Source organism: Lathamus discolor, chromosome 16, assembly GCF_037157495.1.
Source record: "Lathamus discolor isolate bLatDis1 chromosome 16, bLatDis1.hap1, whole genome shotgun sequence".
NCBI classification, from domain to species: Eukaryota; Metazoa; Chordata; class Aves; order Psittaciformes; family Psittacidae; genus Lathamus; species Lathamus discolor.
Genome location: NC_088899.1, coordinates 4956594 through 4975549, shown reverse-complemented (window position 1 = coordinate 4975549; position 18956 = coordinate 4956594). Strand labels below are relative to the sequence as shown.

Here is an 18956-nt window from a genome sequence, read left to right as displayed (position 1 = left end):
ATTATGCCAAGAATATAATTTTATACAGCAGGTTTAGTTACAATAGAAGTCCAACTCTAAAGTTCAGCATGTACGTCTTCAAGCTTCATCCCAACTTCTATTACTGACTCCACGCTTCAAAATCCTGAAGGATGGCTTTTACCAACAACAGGGAGTTCCACGTCTTTCTAAGGCAAACTTCAGACAATTAAATGAGTCCCTCGAATACAGACTCTGACCCCCAAGGACAGGCAGACAGAAGTGACATGATGCAGGAGGTTACTGCGTGCTCTTCTCCACCCTCATTATCACTCCACCAGAATAAGACCCAACGTGGTACCTGTAACCAGGGCATGCTGCTAAATTCCAGTGAATCACCAACTGCCTCAAGGGCAGCTAACACATCCTGCCCGCAGGGAGGGGACTGCTAAAGGAAGCCCACAGAGAACAAACAATTCCAACATAAACTGTTCCGGTAATGATTTAGAAATCATGGGCACAAGTTCTTCCCTATGAGGGTGCTGAGGCGCTGGCACAGGGTGCCCAGAGGAGCTGTGGCTGCCCCATCCCTGGCAGTGTTCAAGGCCAGGCTGGACACAGGGGCTTGGAGCAAGCTCCTCTAGTGGAAGGTGTCCCCATGGCAGGGGTTGGAACTGGATGAGCTTTAAGGTCCCTTCAACCCAAACCAGACTGGGATTCCATAATTCTTTTTCACATTAACAGTATTTTAGTCACCAATTGCATCACTCAAAGCCACAGACCTCATCTGTGCACAAAGTCAGGTTACCTTTTATTTTGATCTTTAAAATTCACACTGATATTCCCCATGTACTCGAGCATTTGATCATGTGCTACTTGAGATAAAAATAGAGCATCACGACTGTTTCTTCCCTAACACCACCTTTTCTTACATCAGGGCTGCACAGAAATACATTATCAACAGATGAAGTTGCAGCTACTACATCCATTCATAAAAGAACCCTTCCAATTGAAACCACAACGTATTTCAAATTCCCTTAGCAACACTGGCATGTACTATTCTAAAGGGAACAGACCCAAGGTGAAATATTACCAGGAGCCGAAAAACCTCACAGAAAACCTATACAAACAGATGGCATAATTTGGGGTTTTAAATGCTACTTACCATTTACAGCTGCAAGTGGCAAATATCTAACATGCTCTGAATATGCAAATCGTAAGATCAACACCAAAGAGGACAATGCAATTCCTTTTAAAGACAGGCAGTCATAATGTTGAAACAGACTGCTACCAATTTTCATACACTATTCATAATTACTTTATTACGCTGTGAAAGGGTAATCAGTTTCCAAATGATCTAATAACCTTGGGCTGCTCTTAACTCTTTTATACCAGACTTTGCACAAGCACAGGCTACGTCTCCAACTTTAAGCCAATTACAACAGTCAGTATTAAACACTCAGGTTAGATATGCTCTTCCTCCTCACACAAACCAGCACACACGATTGCTGAAGAGCATTCAGTTAATAAGCAGGTGTGTGTGTGTATATATATAAATATAAAAGAAATCCATTTCCAGCTCTAATCGCAAAGGAATAGCTTTATTATCAGGAAAGGGAAATCTGATTTTCGGCTCACTTGTTAGACTTCAATAGGAAATGGAGCAAATACAGTATGTTTTGACTGCCTGGCAGAGGAAATTCTACAGGGATCTCTTGCTATGTCAAGCTTCCTTAAACAAGAAAGTCCCCAACCTTCAGTGCTTGAATGACACTGAGTCTTAAGGCTCAGTCATTGTCACGTTGTCTTGTAATTTAACTATCTGCTGAGGGCACTTTTAGTCATCAGTCACTGACTAAATCCAAGGAATTTCACCTGAAAAAAAACCCCACAAATCACTGTTTCCAGGTCCCACTTGTGCTCAGGTTCAAATACCTACTGCTCTCTGTTGGGTTGCTGCAGTTCCCCAAGCAACATACCGCAAGCACAGAAAGCCTGTGAGCTTCTCATAGCCAGGACTAACATGTTAGTCCTGGTTTAAGTAACTGTGTTGATTTTGTAGGCTGATTAGATTAACAGGCTGAAGCCTCCCCAGTAAAGCAGGAACGTAAAGCTATGTCATTTGTAAGTTGCCATCACTCTCTTCGCTGGGTGAACAAGAACAGAGATGACAGAACTATGGATTGATATAGCCAATGCATGGCAAAACTTCCTCCAGTTCCCAATAACAACGACCAAAACAGGGGCCCTGATCTTCCAACGCAGGATTAACACCCAAAACGTGACAATAACATTCAAACTAAGTGCTTTTAATGTTAAGCATCCAAACAGAATAAGAACTTAGATTCCAGATGCTGCTGAAACGCCTATTGCCTATTAACAGAAAATAGCTTTATTTCAAGAAACAACTCCTTCTGATCTCTACAAATAAGCAAACTCACAAAGAAAACAGTGTCAAAGCCAAAGCAATTGTTTCATTGCTAGTTTCAAGAAAAATCAAATTGCCGCTTAAGAGCAACGTTGCTACATGTACAAAACATTGGCATTGGCATTAGAGAGGCAGCAATGTATCCATACCAAGATCCATTGGTTTTAGGTAAGTATTTTCCTATCACACAGCTTTTTACAGTCAGTTCATTACATAAAAAAGGGAAAGAAAAGCCTGAACTAGCTGCAAGTATCTAACTTTTAGGAACTGACACTAATGGGTTCCAGACTTGTTATTTCACACTGTATTGGCATCCCGTATGAAAATGGGAGTGATATCCATTGCCAGAGAAAGCCTAATCAAACCAAGTTTGCTTTCAGAATTTGCCATGACTTCCCAAGAGAAGTATTCAGCTACGCTGTTAATGCTAAATTTACAGCCACCATTTCTTCCGTGCTATTGCTAACATTAGAAAAAGCCTGAATTCCAACCCCACCATTATATATAAAAAACCCCCATGTGGTTTGAAGAAAATCTCCCCATCACAATCAAATACTATTTATTCCAGTAGTAAAATGTTTATCCAATCACCCAGACCTTTTCCTGGCAAAACTTGACAAAACAGTTTCCTAAAGAAGGCCAGCTTGTTTTAATCATTGACGTTTTTCAACACTATTTGTTCTCACTTTGCATCCAAAGGTCAGAACTCAAACCGCTACCCCAGGCAAACTTGGGAATATTTTCCTCCACTCTTCTGGAAAGAATTTCACTTCTGTTAAGAAAGCTGAAGTAGAAAAACCAGATTTCCCTCTGATCCAGTTAAAGATGCTGCGCGATATTTTCACTGACTGAAAACTGCTTTATAGGAAGTTTTTCATGGGTCCTGTCCCTTTGTTACTTTATTGAGAGTATTATATCATTATAGAGGCTTTTGATTTCTTTAGGAACGGAGGAATCTGTTCTGGGAGAAATACACACACCAACATGAGAAATAGGAAAGCAAGGAGCAAGGCTAAGCAGGGTGCAGTTGACACGACAGTCTGCACTATGCCAGCTGTGATTCCAGCTTCCCTGTCACTGCCCTGCTTCCCTAAAACACCCCTTCTGTAACCATCTTACATTAGAAAATACTTGCACATTAATCTCCATGTTATTGGCTAGTAAATTACTCCAAGAAAACGCCTGCCCATCTTACTTTGGGAATCATCATTACACCGAACGCTTCTATCCATAGCACATGCAGCTCAGCGATACAAAGACCAGCAAACTGGAAGAACCTCCCTTCATACACCACAGCCACTTCCGCTGCCCCTTCCACAGAGCTGTTTGTGAAGCGATGTTCACTGTTCCGCACACAGAGATGAAGAACTTTGTTTAAAGATTCATGCAGTCGACTATCAATATTAAAGATTCACATCAGAGTATCAGGTAGCTTTCTATTCTGGCCATCTCCGGCAATTTCTCTTATTTACTCTTCAAATGCTAACTGGAGCCATTCTGTTCTTGTTAGTCAGCTACTGATCTGACACAGGAGGTGAAGAGAAAATCCAAGCAAGAAGTGGACATCTTGGCCAACATATTACAGCTCACGACAATTAACAGAACTAATACGCAGGCTTGCGGACTGACCCCATCACATCTGTAAGCCACCACTTTAGTAAAGCAGCCAAAGCTACCCTGTGGCCTTTATAGAGATCAAAGTGCAGAGTGCTTGCATCAAACACCACAGCTATACGGAATTCATGCTTCCTAACACCTAGAATAGGTTTTACAGATCTTTTACCTACGGAGCCAAGTAAACCAACAACCACCCCCAGCACCAGTCACACCCCTAAGGAAGAGCTCTCAGAGCACTCGCAACTCGGCTCCTGAATCCCTTTTGTCTTCTGCCCAGTGCATTCAGCTAAAGCAGAATCAGTTGAGCTAAACACATGTGGCTGAGAGCAGTGGCACTTCAAATCCAAGTTCCACTCATGATTTAGATACCACTGCTTTGGGCCTTGGGGTGATGACGGCCGCTGTAGGGACAAGACCAATCACTAGGGACTAACAACTCCAGCAACACCACCTAATCCCTCCCCATCTGCCAGAGCCCAGGCTAATGAATCCTTAACTTGAAAATCATTTGGCCAAAACAGCATTTCATGATAATCTCAACACAATCCTATTTCTACAGTCTGCCTTCAGAATTGTTTTTCTACCATTAACTGGATTCCAGGTGAAACACCATGATGCCCATATATATATATCTGTGAGTTACTGACATACTGGTTTTCAGTGGCTTACAAACTGGTTTCACTCCTAATTCAGCATACACAGCATCATCACCATCTCTCTGGATCACTTGAACAAGTCCCAGAACAGAGTTAGATTACCATATGCACACTGACCTAACACTCAGAGCCCCATGAAATACCACCAAGCAGTTAATTTAGGCCCTCAGTATCTGGGTACAGCTCAGTATCAGGCTGTACTTTGAGTTGATGCTGAGGTTACTCCACTGAGTTTGTGAAGATCTGAATAGTTTCCTCACCTGATGAAATTTAGTCCATTAAATCAAAGTTTCACACTATGAACATTACCGCAGGTGCCAAAAAGAAAGGCCTTGTTTCTACACTTTAAAAGCAGGTTTGTTGCGGGTTTTTTCTTCCAGGTAGACAGCACAATCACCCTTTAAGTGCTTCACTTACACACAGGTCAATCAATACGGCAGGAACTCATTTAAGAGGGGAAAGGAAAGGAAAAACATCATTCACCCTGTAAGATTAGCAAGGTGAGGATCCCTTATGGCTACTCTTAAACAAAACAAGAGGTAGCGTAACCCCCTCAGCCCAAGAACCAAGCAGGTTTAGGATTAGCTCAAAAATAAATAGCTTATTCTCTTTCCCACACCCAAAAATGCAAACAAAGCTCTCCCACAGATGAGCTATTAACCACTCACATCAGGAAACAAAAGCCCCATCTTGTCACCCTTATGTAAATAGAAGTACGCAATGGCAGGGGGTTGAGAAACACACCAAGAGATTCTCTACGACCTGTAGTAAAACTGCTACGGGAGCCGATGCATTCCGAGGGAACAGCTGTCCACATCATTATGGTAATTAAAATTAAAGTCTCATCTACTTCGCATACAGGCGATTCATTGAACCTGAGTGACAAAAGGAAGGAACCATTTCCTCCAAGAGCCACGATCACACACAACTTGCTCAAGCCCCCTGCTTATACTGAAGGCCACAGCACAGAGAAGAAAAAGGATTTAAGGAGAGAGTCCTGGCTATTTTAAGTAAAACAAAGCACTATCAACTATAAAACACACACAAAGGAAGTGGTAGGATACATTACGTCAGCCCTCGCCTCAATTCATAAATCCTAACCGCAAAACAAGGCACATTCTTAGCTGCCTTTCTCTGGAAAGATGTTTAAAGTGAAAACACGCAGTTTATGTCTTAAAATACACTACTGAGCACTGGCTGATGCATCGAACAGCGAGGGGGGACTGGGTAATCCTCATCAGCTCCAGCGAGCAGCCAGATCAAATGGCATTTGAGAGCTGCCTGCCAGGGTACAATACACACTCAAGTGCTCTGGACTCCAAACCACCTCTCACCGGTCCCAGAGATCTTTATAAAATAGTTTAAACACTGCTAAATTACAGGGCTGGAAAAACAAATAAAAGCTTTCAAAGGCTGCTCCTAACACCATTCTCAACTTGCTGTTAAGCATCTAAACCGTCTCTGGCGATAGGCAGTAGGCACAAGGACTCCAAAACGCGACTGCCTGCAAGAACAAAACCAGACAAACGCAGAGTTGTCTCACGTCTGGAACTAATTGCCTGCAGATTAACGGCTTTACATTGGAACAGCATTCGTCTGCAGGGTTTTAAATCCAGTTTACTTTCAACCGACTTCCCAGAAGAAACATATTGGTGGAGCACTGGAAACTACACTCCATAGATCCTATTCTCCACTTCATGCCTAACGTGAACTTTGAAAGCAACAATAAATGAAGTCAACTGCCATCTCCATGCACACTCGGTTAGAAGCGGCCCATATGGCAGCGAGAGGCCAGCAGCCACACAATGCCCCATGCCAAGCAAAGCCGCATGGACTCAAGAGGAGCTTAAAACCAACGGCAAAACAAAGCAGAGCTGGTTTCTTCCTCAGGAAACAAAGTGGGCAAGCAGGTCTGCTGTCACGATCTTAAAACACGATTAAACATCGCTAAAAAAGGGGAACAGTCACACCACACACCGTACCAATTAGTACTTCAAAGGCATTCCACGTTATCAAGCGCTGGGAAAAAGTACTTTCAGCATGCGGAAAATGCAATCCTCATCTCCTTATCTCATTTACTTACATAAAACACAGAATTAAGCACAGCACTGCCTTGAACTGCTTCTATTTAGGACAAGGAGGGTCTCAACAAGCACAGCGGGATGCACAAGCGTTTGGTATGGAGAGAACCCTTCCGTCCCTACAGCGCCTTGAACTTCCCAAGGCCAATAAAAACTATCGCCTCACCTACCGAGCAGATCCAATTCTTTCTGAACGGAAAAATAACTGGAATAACCTAAAGGGGAAGAGCGAATTAAGGCTTTTTCCTCCATCCAGGCGCTTTCTGTGTTATCATTGGCTCGGTAACAATTAGTCAACTTTAAGAGCAACCCTAACAAATTCCCTCTTGGAATTCAACTCCTCTGTGTCAGGCACCAGTCACCCGGGCTGCAGACCCGCTCCACCGCCCCAAACCCGTCGTTTCAACAGCGGCTCCGAGCCTCCCCCCCCACCCCACCCCGTCCCGCCGCTCCCGGCACCGAGGGGGCACTCACCCACCGCCAGCCCCGAAGGCACCCTCCGGTCACCGCTCGCCTGCAGCCCCAGCCTGACCCCGGCGGACCCGTCCTCCTCCCCCCGCAGCGTGCGGGGAGGCGGTGGGGAGTGGAAGAAGTGGAAGCGGAGCGGGGGAAGCCGGTGCCCAGCGGCGGACCCGGCGAAGGGGAGGGCAGAGGCCGGCAGGAAACGGGGCCCGGGGGGGCGACGAGGCGGCGCAGCCGGCGAACAAAAGGAGGCCCCCTCCGCCGCGCCGCCAGCAGCTGGGCCGGGGCGCGGAGCAAGCGGCGGAGCGCGGGCTCGAACCCACCACCCCCTCGGCAGCGCGGCCCCCGCCCGGCCCCGGGTAGGCAGCGGCAAGGGGGAAAACCCGGCGCGGAGCCCCCCTCCGTCCGCCCGCCCGCCCCACAGCGTGAGCCCCGCACGCACCGGCCCGGCCCGGCTCCGATCCCCCCCCCCTTAACCCCCCCCTACCCCCCCCGGCCGGTGCACGCGGCGGGGCGCAGGCACGCGCACAGAGCCCCGCCTCCTCCCCGGGAGCCCGTGGCTGATGGACGGCAGCGAGCGGGACACGGTGCGGGACACGGTGCGGGACACGGTGCGGGGACACGGTGCGGGACACGGTGCGGGACACGGTGCGGGGACACGGTGCGGGGACACGGTGCGGGACACGGTGCGGGGACACACACGGTGCGGGACACGGTGCGGGGACACACACGGTGCGGGACACGGTGCGGGGACACACACGGTGCGGGACACGGTGCGGGACACGGTGCGGGGACACGGTGCGGGGACACGGTGCGGGGACACGGTGCCTCGACCCGACCCGTCCCGTCCATCCCAACCCCATCGCGGAGCTGCGGCCGGGGATGGCGGAGTGCAGGGGCTGCATCCCCACACGCGGCAGAGAAGGAGCTGCCTGGGCAGTGGCGCTCCTTTACCTTAAGAGACACTTCCACACGAGGGTTGCGCCGCGGTGTATTCAATTAGTAAGCCATTTTGTTTAAAGCCCTCTCTCCGACGTCTTCCCTACCCCCATCAGAGGCAGAAATTCATCCGCTCAGCAAAACCCGGCCCTTTTAATTGCATTTAATTGGCCATCTTTAAAATAACGAATCTTTATCTCTTACTACGCCGTTTCCTGCAAACCTGAGTCTGACAACGTCTCTTCACCACCACAGCCGTGACCTTTCAGCTGCCAGTACCCACTTCATTTCAGAGCAAAGCTGTGCTATTTCCCTTGCAGAACAGCATGCAAAACAAGTCATCTATGCAATCCATTACCTGAGGGCAACGGTCTCTTTCTTCCCCTGCCAAGCGAATCCATTTCCTAGCCAGGCAGTAGTGTGTTACCTATGGAATAAGGGCGTACACCTTCTCAGAGCTGGTTTTCCAAAGCCAAGCTTAAGAAGAAAATAATCCAGGTTCACAGTCCCAGTTAATTACAGCAACACCCTCAAGTACTGTCTGCCAACTTAGTCTCTCCAGATGCTGCTAATTATTTGTAGATTTAGATTTCCCCTCTATTTATCCATAGATTTTCCTACCATGCTTTGTACTCCAGCACAAGAGTCCTTCAGGAGACAAAGATCCAACTTCCAAATCTATTCTGCTACCTAGAAGTAGGTCCCTAAACCCAGTAACGCAGCTGAAGCAGCTGATTAGAAATTCTAATGCCCCTGCCTCATTGCAAGGCTGCTCTGATCGATACAAACTGATCACAGCACACTCGTGATACTCATCCTACAACAGCTTCTGAACCAGAGCCCAGCTTGCCAAGACCAGGTTCGAAATCAGCTTTGTAACCAAGTCACTGTGTGAGAGTGAGAGCTCCAAACCCACCAGGAGCTGAGATTCGATCCCCAAACCAGTACAAATCAACCGCACTGCATTTATCCTCACTGCCATTTCCTAACCGAATGGGGCCTGATACCTGGCAAATCATAGACGGGAACTTCAGCTCCAGTGTGTGTTTAAATCAGTGTTTTCTCCTAACACCTTCCAAAAGAGTTTTCCAGCAGAAAGTTAATTCGGGCCAGGTTCTATTTATCTGAAAAATGCCCTACTTGATGCTATTGGTTCGGAAACTCCTTATCCTTTTAGGGCAGAAGACCCAGCACTTGGATCACAAACCCTGACAGTCAGTACATAGGGGAAAAACACTCTCAAATGACACTACAAAGTATCTACACAGAATGTTTTGTATCCCATAGGATGAGATTTGTTCAAGCAGTGCAGAACAGAGCATCCAGTACTTGGAACACAGCAAGGGAACTGCAGAGTATGCTTGAATCTCAGACACCGTCTTGCAAATCCAACGCAACCCAACTTTGGAATTCAGCAGCGCGGTGGATGGCAGTGAGATCATCTCAAGTCCCATCTGTTTTGATACGGCATATCGGAGATTCTTGAATGAACACAACAGCTACAGCATTCAATCACCGACAGCAGAAACAAGTGAACTTTCACTAATTGGCTTTCCTAGGAGATACGGAGACCTGCCCCCATTTCATAGACTGAAATAACAACCATGCACACAGTACAGCCTCGAGCTCCATTTTGCAACAGGGACTTTTCATCTTGTCTTTTGGAAATGGATTGCAAGAGATTACAATCTTTTCTTGGTCACAAAACGCACTGGTCACCACATTATACTTACAACAGCATTGCTTTTAATATCGATACTAAAAGCATGCATGTCTGAGAAAGGGGGGGAAGTGAGTTATACATACACAGACCCATCAAGACTACTCAAGCAAAAGCTCCTCCACAAGCATTAGGCAAACAGACCCCGGAGAATGCGACCTTAGAGTGGGCTTGAGCAGCAACTCGGTGCGCGACAGCTTTGGAACAAGTGCTACCAGACCTCTCGCAACGCGTTGTGGTGTTCGCTCTGGTGTTGCACAATGAAAATCGAGCTCAATTCCATTGCCTGCAAAATCCAGCCCAGTTTTCCTGGCAGCCTCCATTTATCAAAACAAGCCTGTCATGTTGAGTACCATTAACAGATAATGAACCGAGACAAGGGATGCGGTCACAAGCACAGTGCTCTCCGCATGCTACAGGCCTAAGCACACAGCCAAGGGAGCTGGTATTTGTTATAAACATTATAATTAAATAGAACACCTAGCTGAAGAAACATTAAGGTCATGGCAATAAACAGCAGAAGCTGGAAATTTGGGCAATAACAGTAACAAGGCTTCGAGTTGCTATCAGTACTCGCTGACTTTGCTTAAAGGCACGTACACATACATGCAGGTACACCCTCTCAGAGCTAAAGACTGCAAAGCACCCATTAACTCCCAGGTTTCGGTTTTTAGGGCTTTCTGGGAATCCTATAACACTGTGTGTACTGTACCTATGCACTGCAGCTCGTGAAAGATGGAGCACTGAGGTGACAGCGTATCTTCAAAGGGCTGTAAAATGTGCTGCTTTCTAGACTGGTAACAAACACGAGTAATTCATTGCTTTGCACAAGAGTCCTCCTGTATTTGTACAGTATTAACCACAGGCATCCAAATCTGAGGAATATTAAATAGTTCTGCTCCCTCCAAGCCACCAGATCTATCGATCAGCAGCATCCTCCATTTCTCCTGACAGAATTAGCCATCAAGAAGGCATAAACATTTCACCCTCTAGAAAAACTGCTCCAAAGGAGCAATTTCAGGTCTACCCGATATGTATACACTTGCAACACAGACTAACCGTAAACAGGCTTAATGAGATTATACACACTGAATGGGTAAATTAACTTCTTTTAAGAGACATCCAAGACAAGGAGATCCCACAGACACTTCAAAGCAGCTCGGAAGCCAGGCAGTTCACTCATCCAGTTCACTTTAAAAAGGCAGCTTCAAATACACCACCTGGCTTGCACAAACTGTACCAGAAGAAGCCTTAAACCTACCTTAAAGAACACATGGAGAGGTGATCATGACAAGTGTTTTCTAAAAGCTAATACAACACGACTTCCCAGCTAAGGCAAGCAACAAGTGTAACGCATTAAACCCCTGCTAAGCTGAACCTATTTTTAAAAGGGGACTTAACACTGTCTTCAGAGCTCCACATAAATCAAGCTCGCGCTTTGCATTTGGCATTGGGTAGGGGGGAGAGGAAGGGAGTAGGTTCACAGAGAGCAAGCTAATGGCTTAATATCACCGCAGCGCTGTTTTTCATGCGTGTCACTGAATTCCAGCCCTCATCACAAGTTTCCCTTTCACCCTCAGCACATAAATTCTCGGCCAGAACAACAGAGAGGGCTCCGGTAAAACAAAAACCCTCCGGCAGAAGCAGTTCAAGCTGAAAATTAAGCTAGAAGATTCCCGAGGCCAACAGTCAAGTGAAGATTCCTCAGCACAGGAGAGGAAGTGTAGGCTGGGCTACTAGTGGGAAAGGTCACCTCCTAATTGCTCCCAACAGGAGCACGGAGTATTTGTTACCCTTTTCTGTTTGTTTTCAATTCAGCATCAAAGCTCCCAGGCTCTACCTATTCCAAACACAAGACCTTGGGTCAGGTTGGAGGTGATGTTTGATTCCTTTGCAAAGAATGCACTGCTTTGTAAGTATAAACACAGCTGGAAGTAACTGATACCCAGCTCTTGACAAGACAGTTACCACTGTCTACACACAAGCTCCTTTAAAGCAGAGAAAGTCTTGTCTACACTTGCAGATCTGTGAGCACATGAGAGTACTCAACAGGAAACACGCACTGAGTTATGAGCAGCCTCTTGCTACAGCACTAATTCAGCCACAACTTGCTCCACGGTTATACCAGAGTGCTTTTCCACACTACTACAATGTAATCTCGAAGAGGAAATTCAGTGCAATGTTATTATTGCTTCAACATAATCAAAAGGCCATTTCATTCTGTAATCCAAGCCAAAGGAGACTATAAGACTCCACACACAGTTAAACAGAGTCCTGGCCACTTCCTCACCACGTTTACATATACAGCAGGCAGCACTCCTTATAAAATCAGCACATGTATAACTGCTGAAGTGTGGATCAACCATTTCCTTCCTCTCTCGAATTCCCAGATGGAATCTGTACCCTTTATACAGGCCACGAACCTTCAGAGGGCTTGGGGATTCTTGTTGGGTTGGATCTTTTGGGTGGTTTATCTTTGTTTTGATTGTTTTCTGTTTGGGGTAAGTGTTTTTCCCCCCAAGCAGTACCTAATCTATAACCTGCTCAACTGAATTACATCACCATCATGCATTTCACGGTTCAAGAACTATGACTCCTTCTCCGTACTTATGTGTTATTATTGCTTCAACATAATCCATTCAAGCTTTAAGTCCTTACAGGTCACTATTGAAAACTGGCACCACATGAATGTTCTGGGAAAGGAGGATCCCATCAAGCATAGGGAATACTGAGGAACCTCAACCTGGTTTTAATCACTCTTGGCCCCAAGAATTTTAGGTGCCTTTGCTATACCTGTCACGAGCAACTCCTTTGCCACCCCTGTAAGGTCACACCTTTGGACCAAACTCCACTCGACAAGAGGCACAAGTCTCAAAGCCATGCGCAAACACAGACAAAAATCCTCCAAAGCAAACAAGTAAATCCCAAGACCTGTGCCCTGTTGTGCTTACTGCTTGTGATGGGTAAAACCACAGGTTGCCTCAGAGTTCCTTCTCAGCCTATCCAGATGATGCAGCCAAGCAATTACTGCAGGTCAGTGCATCATTCAGCTGAAGGATGGGGGCAGAGACTTCAAGGACAGAAAGTGCTACATAACTCCAGCCTGCGTGCCTTTGGAAGCAATCTGGGCAGTTATTTTCACACAGCATCTCGGATGCACACAGCATTTCTGTCACAGTAGGAAAGTAAAACCACCCCGGGTCGCTGTGAAGGGCAAGGCCATTCACATGCTAATGTGTGAAATCCCAGGATTTTATGAGAAGGCCTAGCTTAATAAGTGTTGGGAAGGAAAAATACACCCAGACCCAAACAGATAGGGCCCAGCCACATAGGAGTTTGATCTCAAATCCCCATGCAATTAAGTGATGCTCACAATAGTGTCAGCCCATACCCTTCTCCTTATTCTTCCCCTCCAAATGCTGAAGACTCAGTTCTTCCAGCTATGTAAACCCTTGAAACCAGACTTCATGGTGCCTAACAAAGAACCCAAGAGAAAACAAGCATGAGGTATAGAAGGGGAGACAGCATTTTCTATTTCCAGTTAGAACTTCATTCGAGGACAATGCTCTGCAATAGCTGCCCCCCAGAAAAGACAGAATTCAGACGGAAATACAGTTTGCTTTTGGGAAGGGGGGGGAGAAGAAAGCAAGCAAACAAACCCCAAGATTAACAAGCTGAGCAACGGAGCGACTTGGCAAGATGGTACATTAAAGCTTTTATGTGAATAGGTATGTATGAAGTGTAATAAACTCGGTCGGGATATGGTGAACAAGCTTAACCAAGTAGTAAGACAAGTAACTTGAAACCCAGCTACAGCTTTCATATCAGGAAATGAAACAAACCAGGCAGGGCAAATTTAAGTTAAAAAGTTCATGTCTGCTGTTCACAGAAATCACTTTTTTTCCTATATTTCTCCTCTGCTGTTTCCTCCTCTCTATAGGGAGAAATATTGGAATTGAAGAATGTTTTAGTAGAAAATCCCTGCCTTGGGAAACTCCACATTACAGAATGGAACATTGTAAGCCAAGGATATTATGGCAAAATCCAGTTGTGTCTGCCAGATTATGTGGTATTTAATGCAAGACATCAACCTGTTCAGCAGCCTCTTGAACTGAATGACAAAGCGGCACACACTGTTTATTTCAGAAGGTATTTCCTTAAACATAAGACCAAAAAAATCCAAATATTTGTCAAGAAAAATGTCATATTTAACAGGAAAATTTACCTATTTGAAAGTTTAATAAATGGATTAAAAAACCCCAAAGAAACCATTTGTTCTCAGCTGGACAAAAAAAGGAGCCAAGGTAGAACTCTCAATAGTTAAATGAGGAGGATAAAGCTGAAGAAAAGGAGGGAAGGAAGAAGTAAGCAAACTGTGTGTTTTAGACTCTATCAAAGCAATCATAAAACAACGGAAAAGTGCCTGCTCTTCCCTCCAGTTTCAACTGAAAATAACTTTGGGAACGGAAAACTTGATACCTCTATCAACAGCCTGTGGTATGTTTAAACTACTATAATATAAAGCATGCTCATGCTCCCAGGCGAAAGGAAACGACTGCCAAATGCTTCCTTTACAATCCTCCCTCCAGAACAAGGCAGATTCTTTACCAAGAGATTTTCTCAACGCACCAAGTACAGCAGGAACAGATACCTGACGTTTGCAATGGATTTACAGCCTTTGACTGAAATCACAGTGGAGATGGGAAACGTGAGAACAGCTCACAGGGTTTTAGGGCAGTTATCACTTTCACATTCGAGGGCTTCAGAAACACAAGAGACTAAGTGACAATGACCACAGGATGTGCCCATACCTATAATAATCTCTCCCTCCAGACAGGGAGATAAGCATTAAAACAGGAAGTTTCTGCTATAATCTTGAAACAGTGTTAACAGTCTGTAACCACAGGTCTCCAGTTCAGTTACATGGAGAAGAAACTCCTGATTTCCCCGAAGTATCAAGTAAGATACCTCATGTATAAAACTCAGGCATTGCCCCACCATACCCCTCAAGAATCCCCCAAAACATGGGATAAGGGGAAGGTTCTTAATTTATTCCTCTTCTTTCTGCTCCACAAATTCCTGAAGAGTAAGCAAATAAGACAACGTCCACCTCACAGGAAGAAATAGCGGTTTATGCCAAAAATTGATACTTTCCCATATACATATGTTTCTTAAGAATGTTAAAAATATATATAGCTACATCAAGGTAAGAACTGCAACCAAGTGTTAGGTGCGTATCTACCTTGCCCATGCTACAGTGTACTACACTTCAGAAACTATACGGGTTATCCTTCTGAGAAAGGTCTCTTTATACTTTGGAACACCTGTTAGAGACACACTCTAAGCTATCATAGAATGGTTTGGGTTGGAAAGCACCTTAAGATCATCCGGTTCCAACACCACTGCCATGGGCAGGGACACCTCACACTAGATTATGTTGCCCAAGGCTCTGCCCTACCTGGCCTTGAACACTGCCAGGGATGGAGCATTCACCCACTTCTCTGGGCAACCTGTTCCGGTGCCTCACCACCCTTACAGGAAAGGACTTCTTCCTTGTACCTAACCTGAACTTGCCCCGTTTTAGCTTAAACCCATTCCACCTTGTCCTATCAACACAGCCCCTGATGAAACCCTTAAATCACCCAAATTCCACAAGGAGTTTGCTGGACTCTGATTCCGATTTGGTTTTCAAACAGCTCGGGATTTACTGATGCAGGAACACATTTCACACAGCAGCCCCCAGCCGCCTACACGGAGCTCTTAGAGAACTAAGAGGAAGTGGCAGATTTTGTGATAGCTCCTATCAACCAATTAACAGCCCAAACGGCCTTTCAAAACGAGCCTCACGCTATTTCTCACGCTGGAGATGAAGAGGAGGCAGCAGTTAAGCGTGGCTTACACTCGCTTATCAAACACTCACAAAAACGGATCCTGCTGTATATTTTAACATACATCAGCTCTGTGCCACTTGTCAAAACAACGGACGCCTTCTTATCGGCATTTAACATAAAATCACACTCAGGGCTTAAAAATCCCATTCATGTGCCTGTGTTCTGATTCTGCACATCCCTCAAGTCCCTCAGGTTTCAGATGTAATGCAGCTACCACAGAAACACGCAAATTAACTCAGTATTTTAGGAAGGCTATACCGGCTGTGATCAAGTTTTCCCCTGACGCTGTTCCTTTAGTAGCCTATTGGACACAGAACTCAACATAAAAGGCATCCCAGGTCTTCTATTTACTTGTTTCTTCCTGTGATATGGAGAGAAAACACAGTAATCCACACCAGCTAAGAGAGAACAGCTTAAAACATGCAGTCCCCATCAGAACAAGGCAGCCAAATAATTTCACTGCAACGCAGTAATGAGGATTTGTGAGAGTTACCTATGCAATTCCTTGACAGCACCTGCAGAAAGCTGTAATACATCAGAGTACCATTCCCTCCCCCTGTAAATCGTGTTCCAAACACTACATCCTTGATGAAATCAACTGCCTGCGGATGGCAAATCAAGAGCTAACTCAACCACACACACACAAAGGGACGATTCCATAACACAAACATGCATTTAAGGCAATATTTACGAGTTCTACACAGGGAGAGCAAACATTCCTGGACCAAAGGCATGTACGGGTTTCAGACGATGCGAGGCCAGTTTCCAAAGTCACAATAAACAAGCAGCTCTCAAGCTGCTGCACAGGAACAGAAGAAACCTCCCTCAGCAAAAGGGCTGCAGAGTGACCGATGCCCATTTTGCTCAGGTGCCCAGCCAGGCTGCAGAATGCCATCTAGTGTCAGACTCCTACAGACATGATGAACCTACCAAGGCACTGCAACTTCAAGTAAGCCACAAAGACCATGTAGAGACTTGACTCTGCAAACTTCTACCTTTTACTTCCTACTCTGTTTGGTCTATGAGCCATTGCCTCATTCTCCTCTGAGCACAGCGTCAAGGCTTGGATGAGGAGACTGACAGAAAGCGCTGCATTCCCATGCTAACGTTTCACCAGATAAAAGGTATATATATTTATACCTTAAGTTCATTAATAACCCATTAATAACCCATTAATCAGACAAAAGCTTGGCAGGAGGTTTCCTCATGAAATAGAATCTGCTTCATTGCTTTTCAGGATCTGAACATGCCAAGGGTGGCATATTGAGGGGGAAAAATAATTTAAAGGTCACACTTAGTTTCCATTTCCTTAACGCAGCCATCATTAAGCAGCCACAGAACACACACTGGGTTATCCCCTGTGTTCCTGGTTCTAACCTCCCGTTACCAAGTGTCAGAATGAAGGTTTTCAATTAGAATCCCAGCCTGGTTTGTGCTGGAAGGGACCTTAAGGCTCATCCAGCTCCAACCCCTGCCACAGGCAGGGACCCCTTCCACTGGAGCAGCTTGCTCCAAGCCCCTGTGTCCAACCTGGCCTTGAGCACTGCCAGGGATGGGGCAGCCACAGCTTCTCTGGGCACCCTGTGCCAGCGCCTCAGCACCCTCCCAGGGAAGAGCTTCTGCCTAAGAGCTCAGCTCAGTCTCCCCTCGGGCAGGTTCAAGCCATTCCCCTTGGCCTGTCCCTACGGGCCCTTGTCCCAAGCCCCTCTTCCAGATTTCTTGTAGCCATACAAATAACAATAGGACATACACATGGAACTTCACATTCATGTAACCATACACAGACAGGCAGCAAGAAGAACTTGTGCCATCCCCCTGAACACCAGCCAAAAAGCTCACGCTGCACATGCCGAACTTCCCTGAGGATGCCAGTGGGTAGTACAAGTCATGGCTGTAAAATATTTTAAGCATGGAATTCTCAGGAGTGGACAAACATGGATAAAAATACCAACTCCCAGCTTAGAGGTAGGTAACTAGAATCTAAGCCTGTATTTCCAGGCTCCTTCGTAAAGCACAGTTGTTAACAGTGGTTAAATATTAACGGGACATGCAATTTCAAGACAGCAACATGAAGTACTCTCCGTACCCTCCCTTTACAGGCCTGTAAGCAATGACTGCTTGCTCCATTACCCGGTTTACAGGATTACAAAACATCAATCCCAATCCCACCACCACCTGTTTTTCCAAAGGAGTGGGTAACATAATATGCTGTTTTCATTTCCTTTCTCAAGGAAATCCACACTTTGAGATTCCAATAACCAGCTATGCAATAGATGTTTTATGTAAGGGGACCCCATGGGACAAATGAGGTCAAGAATAAGCCTGACAATCCTGTTAGATTCAGTTCTTGAAATGAATGGACAGCGCCTTTCATGGCTTCCACTACAAAGAAACCCATCATTAGACCTCATTTTTGTCAGCTGATCCAAAAGCTGAAGATACATGTGCTTAAAAGGAAAGACTGAAATCAAACAGCTCCCCAAAAGACCATTATATCCATTGCAGATTAAACCTTCCCCCTCCATCAGTCCAAGCGAAGGTTGGAAGCACTGTGTTTGGCTCACTAGTTTCAGAGCTGGGGTGAGGGCGTTTGGTTTGTTTGTGGGTTTGGGGTTCTTTAAATAACCTTTAAGATGTCTCTCTGTTGATTAAACCATTTTCACCCTTCAATGAGTTTGATTCCTATTAGTTGACACTGCAGAGAGGACATTGATTTTTACTATAGGCAGGATCAAGAGAAGTAACAGCTTTTCCAATTAAACAACTGCTCACCACGTTAAGCAGAAAAGTACGTCCACAGCAATAATGTGCAAGTGTCCACAGCGCTCCTCAATGCCAACATCAGCTAACAGACATGCCTGCAATAAATTCAACCTTTAACTTGAGAAAGGAGGAAACCTCCATGTATTACAGACAGTTCAGCTCCTGTTAACTCTGCTGATAAGAAGCTGTAACACTGAGAAAGGCTCAAAATTACAGACAACTCATCTTCCTGCTCTGAATTACCGTCATTATGCCGCACAAATCACCACACTGGGCTTCAGCCTACTAAAATAGAAATCACAACCAGGAATGGTCTAGTGGGCTGCTTCTCCTCTTAAATGAGGCTTTTATACCAAACAAATCTACACAGTTCTGGTGTTATAGCCTTTCACACAGTTCCACTGTAAATCAAATATCTTATTCCAGAGCCTGCAGCTATTC

The 18956-nt window shown here is 45.5% G+C and overlaps 1 protein-coding gene across 4 annotated transcripts in view; it reads right to left on the bottom strand.

The window, feature by feature from the left end:
- RERE (arginine-glutamic acid dipeptide repeats) overlaps positions 1–18956 on the bottom strand; it is a 221527-nt gene that overhangs the window by 167131 nt on the left and 35440 nt on the right. The window contains exon 1 of one of the 4 annotated variants that reach the window (XM_065696873.1): positions 7215–7402. The exons of the other annotated variants lie outside the window; for them this stretch is intronic. The gene's annotated coding sequence lies outside the window, so the exon portion shown is untranslated. Of the gene's footprint in view, positions 1–7214; positions 7403–18956 lie in introns of those variants that run through there. 4 annotated transcript variants of the gene reach the window in all.